The sequence below is a fragment of the Oncorhynchus tshawytscha genome, linkage group LG10 (genome assembly GCF_018296145.1).
Source record: "Oncorhynchus tshawytscha isolate Ot180627B linkage group LG10, Otsh_v2.0, whole genome shotgun sequence".
Taxonomy (NCBI): domain Eukaryota; kingdom Metazoa; phylum Chordata; class Actinopteri; order Salmoniformes; family Salmonidae; genus Oncorhynchus; species Oncorhynchus tshawytscha.
In genome coordinates, this window is record NC_056438.1 from 1,722,099 (window position 1) to 1,730,886 (window position 8,788).

Sequence of the window (8,788 nt, forward strand, 5' to 3'; positions counted from 1 at the left end):
ATTGTCTGTGAGTATAACATAACTGATTTTGCAGGCGAAAGCCTGAGAAAAATCCAATCCGGAAGTGACTCATCTTTTGGAAGCTCTGCGTTCCAATGCGTCCCTATTGAGCAGTGAATGGGCTATCACCCAGATTACTTTTTCTCCGTATTCCCCAAGGTGTCTACAGTATTGTGACGTAGTTTTACGCATTTATGTTGAAGAATACCCGTAAGCGGCTACATTGCGAAACTGGTCGCCTGATGGCTCCCAGAGTGATTCTCGCGTAAATTACAGAGGTAGTCATTATTCCAATCGGTCCTACTGAAAAACCAATTGTCCCGGTGGATATATTATCTAATAGATATTTGAAAAACACCTTGAGGGTTGATTATAAACAACGTTTGCCATGTTTCTGTCGATATTATGGAGCTAATTTGGAATATTTTTCTGAGTTTTTGTGACTGCAATTTCCGGGCGAATTCTCAGCCAAACGTGAAGAACAAACGGAGCTATTTCGCCTACAAAAATAATATTTTTAGAAAAAAGGAACATTGGCTATCTAACTGGGAGTCTCGTAAGTGAAAACATCCGAAGCTCAAAGGTAAACGATTTAATTTGATTGCTTTTCTGATTTCCGTGACCAAGTTACCTGCTGCTAACTGGACAAAATGCTATACTAGGCTATCGATAAACTTACACAAATGCTTGTCTAGCTTTGGCTGTAAAGCATATTTTGAAAATCTGAGATGACAGGGTGATTAACAAAAGGCTAAGCTGTGTCTCAATATATTTCACTTGTGATTTTCATGAATAGGAATATTTTCTAGGAATATTCATGTCCGTTGCGTTATGCTAATTAGTGTCAGTCAATGATTACACTCCCGCACGCGGGATGGGGAGACACTAGAGGATATCAGAATTATATTATTATGGCCATTGAAATGCTGGCTATTAAAATTAGATCCAACAAGAACATCAAGGGAAATCTAGGGGAAAAAAACAAAAGTGGCAATGTATGACGATGACTCTTGTCCGCAATCTGGATCCCTGCACAGTCTCAATGTATGTTGATGAGTCTAGTCTGCAATCTGGATCCCTGCACAGTCTCAATGTATGTTGATGAGTCTAGTCTGGATCCCTGCACAGTCTCAATGTATGTTGATGAGTCTAGTCCGCAATCTGGATCCCTGCACAGTCTCAATGTATGACTATGACTCTTGTCCGCAATCTGGATCCCTGTACAAACTCAATGTATGTTGATGACTCTTGTCCGCAATCTGAATCCCTGCACAGACTCATTGAAGATCTTGGTCACTTTTCTAGCCTCTCTGGACTAAAACCTAATTATGACAAGTATGTATTGTATTGTATGTATTGGATTGTATTACCTATTGGATCATTAAAATACAGTGTTTACCTTGTAGTTTACCAATAAAATGGGCGGATGGTGAAGTAGACATACTTGGTATTCACACCTACAAAAATATAAATGAACTGACCACAATTCATTTCAATCAATAGTTAACAAAAATAGATACAATTCTGCAACCATGGAGAGGTAAATACTTGTCTATTTATGGAAAAAACACATTGATTAACTCTTTGGTCCTATCAATGTTGACTTACTCATGGTCCTATCATACCTTAAGGGAACATTTTGACATTTCGTGTATAGTTAGTGAGAAAGTCCATATTGCTAATGTACGGTCCCTTACTAGACGTCCGAAAACGTTTGTAAAATTCGCGGACGGCGTCGGGCCGAGCGGCAGGGCCGGACCTACCGGGAAGTCATCAAATGAACTTTGTCGGACATTCGGTTTCCGTTTTACAAAAATAATAAGATTTTGGTCATTTTTCCACTGTCCCGGAAACTCCCACAAGAGGGCATAAGCAATCATATTGCTATTGGACAAAACATCACGATTCACGACGGGGCCTTATCTCGAAAACGGAAAATATTTCGAAGCCGAAACTTGGTGAGTGTAGGTTTGGCATAATGGGCAGTTGGCCCCGAACAAGATGGCTAGGCCTCAACGGTTTTTGAGTTATGGCTATTTATCTGGGATTAAAGGTCCAAAATGAAAATAGAGAAATTATTTTTCCCCTTCACGTCAAAGTCAAGGAGCCTCCGGTGTCAATAAAAAAAGAACCAGCCATTTATCTATCGTCATTTAAGAGAAATCGTACAATGACAGATTGGTGATGTTCATGGATAGGTGATTTTTTTTTTCAACGGTTACATCCAGTTGCAGGGTGTTCATACGAATCTTTTTAAAGTGTGCTGCGGAGCTCTGCGAGATTTCTGTGATTTTCTATTATTTTCTGAAATAACACACACTCACTAAACCCTCCGTAAATAACTCAGTTCTTAACGTAAAGACTTCAAACTCAGGATTCTGTAAAGGCATACCCCAATCAGGATATGAATTTATTTATAGCTTCCTGTGCCAACCGGAAGTGCCTTAAATGGTGTCACAGTGGCAGTTTCCAAGGGTTAAAAAGGTCAGATCTTTTCAAAACTTCATATGTGTGATTAGGCAACCCCCATAAACTGTAAGTCAGTCATTTCCCCCAACAGATGTCAAAGAATAGCTCTCTCTCACACACACACACACACACAGAAACACACACACAGCAAGGATGGAGTGACAAAGTGCGGTGCTTAAAGACACACAAAGCCTACAATGGCATTTCCATATTCTCTAGGCCGTGCCGAGTACAACGAGATGCCCCGCTTGAAGCCTGGCCCTCAATGTCATATGCTTTTGGGTGACAGTGAGAGAACCGTTAGGGTGAGAAGCACAATTCGACCTCAGGTACGTTCCTAAGGTCCTCCCGATCCGTGCAAGCCTAACCTTGACCGTGTGGCATTAACCCTTAACAGTTAAAAGAAGGTGTTTACTTCAAACAGTTTGCATTGACTTCTCTCCCCATAGGAATACATTGCCTGCACCTCTAAATTCAACCTGAAGCCTATGTGGGGTATGAATGCCTTATGAACCTGTCTTCAATGACAGTCCATCAGACCACTGTGAGGTCTACCTGTGTCGATTCTAAGCTTCCTGGAGCAACCGGAAGTGGTTAAATTGACCCAAAAGGTGTTTTGATGTACATCACCTTCAAAGGTGAAAATGACTCCATTCAACCCTGTGTAGATCAGTCAATTCTTAACTTAAAGACTTAAAACTCAGGATTCTGTAAGAGGCTACCTCAGTCAAGACATGTGTTTACCTATAGCTTCCTGTGCCAACCGGAAGTGCCTTTAATTGGGTCACACTGTCTGTTTTGAAGGGTTAGAAAAGTCACATCTCTCCAAAACTTCATATGTGCGACTAGGTAACCCTCCTAAACTGTAAATCAGTCATTTCCCCCAGGAGATGTCAAAGAAAAGCTCTCATACACACACACAGCAAGGATGGAGTGAAAAAGTGCGGTGCTGAAAGACACAGAGAGCAGGCAATGGCATAAACATAATCTCTAGGCCGTGCCGAGTTCAACGAGATATCCCGCTTGACCGTAGCTCGCTCGGTCTAAGCGCAGTGACCATTAGAATAGTAGGCCCAAAATGAAGCCTGCCCCACAACGTCATTTGCTTTTGGGTGACAGTGAGAGAACCGTTAGAGTGAGAAGCACAATTCGACCTCAGGTACGTTCCTAAGGTCCTCCCGATCCGTGCAAGCCTAACCTTGACCGTGTGGCATTAACCCTTAATAGTTAAAAGAAGGTGTTTACTTCAAAGAGTTTGCATTGACTTCTCTCCCCATAGGAATACATTGCCTGCACACCTAAATTCAACCTGAAGCCTATATGGGTTATGAATGCCGTATGAACCTGTCTTCGGTAACAGTCCATCAGGCCACTATGAGGTCTACCTGTGTTGATTCTAAGCTTCCTGGCCAAACCGGAAGTGGTTAAAATCGCCCTAAAAGTGTATATCCATACCCTGCCTGCATTTTGATAGACATAGTGCATTCAACCCTGTGTAAATCAGTCAGTTCTTAACGTAAGGACTTAAAACTCAGGATTCTGTAAGTGGCTATGTCAATCAAGACATGTGTTTACTTATAGCTTCCTGTGCCAACCGGAAGTGCCATAATTGGTGTCTCAGGGGCTGTTTCGAGGGGTTAAAAAAGTCACATCTCTCCAAAATGTCATATGTGTGACTAGGTAACCCTCCTGAACTGTAAATCAGTCATTTTTCCCAACAGATGTCAAAGAAAAGCTCTCACACACACACACAGCAAGGATGGAGTGAAAAAGTGCAGTGCTTAAAGACACAGAGAGCAGGCAATAGCATAAACATAATCTCTAGGCCGTGCCGAGTTCAACGAGATATCCTGCTTGACCGTAGCTCGCTCGGTCTGAGCGCAGCGACCATGAGAAAAGTAGGCCCAAAATGAAGCCTGCCCCACAACGTCATTTGCTTTTGGGTGACAGCGGCGGAACCGTTAGGTTTAGAAGGACAATTCAACCACAGGAATGTTCCTAAGGTCCTCCCGATCTTTGCAGCCTAACCTTGACCGTGTGGCATTAACCCTTAACAGTAAAACAGGGTTTTTTGATCTCACAGATTACAATGACTTCTCTCCCCATAGGAATACATTGCCTGCACCCCTAATTTCAACCTCAGGCCTATATGGGTTATGAATGCCTTATGAACCTGTCTTCGATAACAGTCCATCATGCCACTATGAGGTCTACCTGTGTCGATTCTAAGCTTCCTGGAGAAACCGGAAGTGGTTAAAATCACCCTAAAAGTGTATACCCATACCCTGCCTGCAGTTTGATAGACATAGTGCATTCAACACTGTGTAAATCAGTCAGTTCTTAACGTAAGGATTTAAAACTCAGGATTCTGTAAAAGCATACCCCAATGAGGATATGTATTGACTTATAGCTTCCTGTGCCAACCGGAAGTGCCATAATTGGTGTCTCAGGGGCTGTTTCGAGGGGTTAAAAATATCAGATCTTTCCAAAACTTCATATATGTGATTAGGCAACCCCCATGAACTGTAAATCAGTCATTTTTCCCATAAAATTTCAAAGGAAAACTAAATCACACACACACACAGCTTGGAAGTAGGGACCCATTGGGGTGCGTAGAGACATACACTGCCTGCATTAGTTAACCTTGTTGGAACTTTTAAAGAACCGTCGGACCTAGAGTTCCGAAACTTTAGAAACCTGTTCTAGACCTCCGGTCGATAGTGCGTGGTGAGTTACGTGGCTCTAGAAGGTTCTCGGACCGAGAAACAGCCTCGTACATTTGCAATGACTTCAATTAATTTTTTACCATTACGAAAATGACGACATTTAGAAAAGTCTCAGAGACACAAGACTAAGTGCATTGAAACCGCCTTGACGGACCCTAACATTTCTGTCCGATAGCTCATTCAAGGACCCCGTAGTAACACCATGAAAATGTTGATTTTTAGCACCAATTAAGGTCGCTGCTTGGGCTCCAAATTATCTATTGAGCCGAAACTTGGGATTCGGGGTCGTTTCAGCTAGGCCTACACATAATGTTAGAACTGGACCAGCAGCTAGAACGTAACTACGTGATTTATGTTTTTATTATGGTTTAAACAGAAGGTGCTGTGAATTTTGGGCCTGCTCTGAAATATGTGGTAGCTTGCTTCTAAACGAGTTGGAAAAAGTGGGTTTTGTGTCAGTTTATATCAATTTGGTGTCAAAATGATATCTAATTGACTGATTGAAGATGACTTGCTGGCTGACTTTTGTCCATTTGCAATATGTTTAAACAGTGATAGACCATCACTAAATTGACATTCTGAAATCAACACCAACGAGCGATGGAGAGGAATCAAAATCACTGCCCGGCCATCCCGAGTTCATCGGGCCAGTCAATTTGGCATTTGTTCAGTTTTTTTGAGCATGTCAAATTCGTAATGGTAAATGCCAATTGAAACATATTGCAAATGGACATCCGGGCGCCTGGTGATTGGAACGGGTTACCAGTAGCACATTTTTAAAAACATTTTTTTTTAATGCCTTTAGGGGGGTGCAAGGGGTCCACGGTTGGGTAATGGAGCACCCCCCCCACCCGTGCCCATCCAATATGGGGTGCCCCTGGTCATTTTGGACATTTAAAAAAAAAATCACTTCTCTCATGTCAACGGGCAAGTCAATTTTGCATTTCTGCAAGTTGACTTACTAATGGTCTGTAACGCTCTGGGTGTAGTGGGTGCGAAGTCAGGCGCAGGAAGCAGAGAGTACAGGGTAGTGCTATTTATTGCACACACGGCGAACAAAAGCCACACCACGAAATACAGGGCGCACAAAAAACAAATGCCCCAAACAGGGGGACTCAAACAGTCCGGAGAAAAACCCAAGAACGAAACACGTCAACATCGAACGTGCTCTGAGCAACACAAAACAATCCCGCACAAAGAGCAGGCGGGCCTACTGGCTAACATAGCCCGACTAATCAGCCTACACACAAAACAGGTGAAACCAATAAACAGAAAGGGGAAAAGGGATCAGTGGCAGCTAGTAGGCCGGTGACGACGACCGCCGAGCGCCACCCGAACAGGAAGGGGAGCCACCTTCGGTAGGAGTTGTAACATCCTATCACAGTTAACTGACTTAATAATGTCACTGCCTACTCCAGATGACTCGTTTTTTAAATGACATGAGCAAAAAATATGTCATATTATTTGGAATGCAAAGCCAGACAAAATTAAACGTGCCTATTTATATAATGATTAAGAGTTTATACAGATTACAACTTCTCATTTCCGACTATTGACTGACTGACTAATGGTCCTATCACAGTTGACTGACTTATTAATGGTCCTATCACAGTTGACCTACTTACTAATGGTCCTATCACAGTTAACTGACTTACTAATGGTCCTATCACAGTTGACTGACTGGCTCTGCCTACTCCAGATGACTTGTTTTTTAAATCATATGGGCAAAAAACATAACATTTTTTTGGTATGCTAAGCCAAACAAAATTAAACGTGCCTATTTATATAATGAATATGAGTTTATACAGATTACAACGTCTCATTTCCGACTAATTGAAAATGAAATGTTGCTTAAAGTATCGCCCTTCCTTAAACAAGCTATACAAAGCTGGTTACAACTTCAGTTTGATCCTCCAGAAAAGAACAAATATTACATCAAATGTTGTGGTTAAACTCAAATATATTGATGAATAAAAAAAACATTCTTTACGGAAAAAATGAGAAAAAATATATATAATATTTATTAATGATGAGTTATGTCACATATGCAGTTATTGAAAATATATGCGCAAATCTGCTCAATCCAAACTTACAACCAACTGATTGCAGCACTACCACAAAAATGGAGGAGGCAAAAGGAAAAGGGAGTAGGTAGGGAACTTGTTTGCTTGGTTTATAAACTGGTACACAAAACTACACTAGATTCAACACTTAGAGCCACTACCAGAATGTTATATAATATTATATTATATATGTAGTTGAAGAGGGGTGGTGGAGGGGTTAAAATATAAAATCAGAATTATATTACAAGGACTGACAAAACTGCAGTAGCTCTGAACGAGTCATGTCTTAAAGTGTTGATAACTAGCCCTGACTGAGTCATGTCTTATAGTGTTGATAACTAGCCCTGACTGAGTCATGTCTTATAGTGTTGATAACTAGCTCTGACTGAGTCATGTCTTATAGTGTTGATAACTAGCTCTGACCAAGAGTGTTGATAACTAGCTCTGACTGAGTCATGTCTTATAGTGTTGATAACTAGCTCTGACTGAGTCATGTCTTAAAGTGTTGATAACTAGCTCTGACTGAGTCATGTCTTATAGTGTTGATAACTAGCTCTGACTGAGTCATGTCTTATAGTGTTGATAAAAACCTCTGACCAAGAGTGTTGATAACTAGCCCTGACTGAGTCATGTCTTATAGTGTTGATAACTAGCTCTGACTGAGTCATGTCTTATAGTGTTGATAACTAGCTCTAAACGAGTCATGTCTTAAAGTGTTGATAACTAGCTCTGACCAAGAGTGTTGACAACTAGCTCTGAACGAGTCATGTCCTTGAAGTGTTGATAACTAGCCCTGACTGAGTCATGTCTTAAAGTGTTGATAACAAGCTTTGACCAATTCATGTCTTAAAGTGTTGATAACTAGCTCTGACCGAGTCATGTCCTTAAAGTGTTGATAACCAGCTCTAAGTTAACCATGTTGTAAAGTGTTGATAACTGTAGGTCTGATTGAACCATTTTTAAAGTGTTGATAACTAGCTCTGATTGAGTCATGTCCTTGAAGTGTTGATAAGTGTAGCTCTGACCAAGAGTGTTGATAACTAGCTCTGAACGAGTCATGTCCTTGGAGTGTTGATAAATAGCTCTGACTGAGTCATGTCTTAAAGTGTTGATAACAAGCTTTGACCAATTCATGTCTTAAAGTGTTGATAACTAGCTCTGACCGAGTCATGTCCTTAAAGTGTTGATAACCAGCTCTAAGTTAACCATGTTGTAAAGTGTTGATAACTGTATCTCTGATTGAACCATGTTGTAAGTGTTGATAACTGTATCTCTGATTGAACCATGTTGTAATGTGTTGATAACTGTATCTCTGATTGAACCATGTTGTAAAGTGTTGATAACTGGAGTTCTGATTGAACCATGTTGTAAAGTGTTGATAACTGTATCTCTGATTGAACCATGTTGTAAAGTGTTGATAACTGTATCTCTGATTGAACCATGTTTAAAGTGTTGATAACTGTATCTCTGATTGAACCATGTTGTAAAGTGTTGATAACTGTATCTCTGATTGAACCATGTTGTAAAGTG

The 8,788-nt window shown here is 40.9% G+C and overlaps 1 protein-coding gene across 1 annotated transcript in view; it reads left to right on the plus strand.

Annotated features, from left to right (window-relative positions):
• Positions 1-8,788, plus strand: part of LOC112239299 (Fc receptor-like protein 5) — a 36,970-nt gene that overhangs the window by 23,988 nt on the left and 4,194 nt on the right. The gene's annotated exons all lie outside the window — the stretch shown is intronic.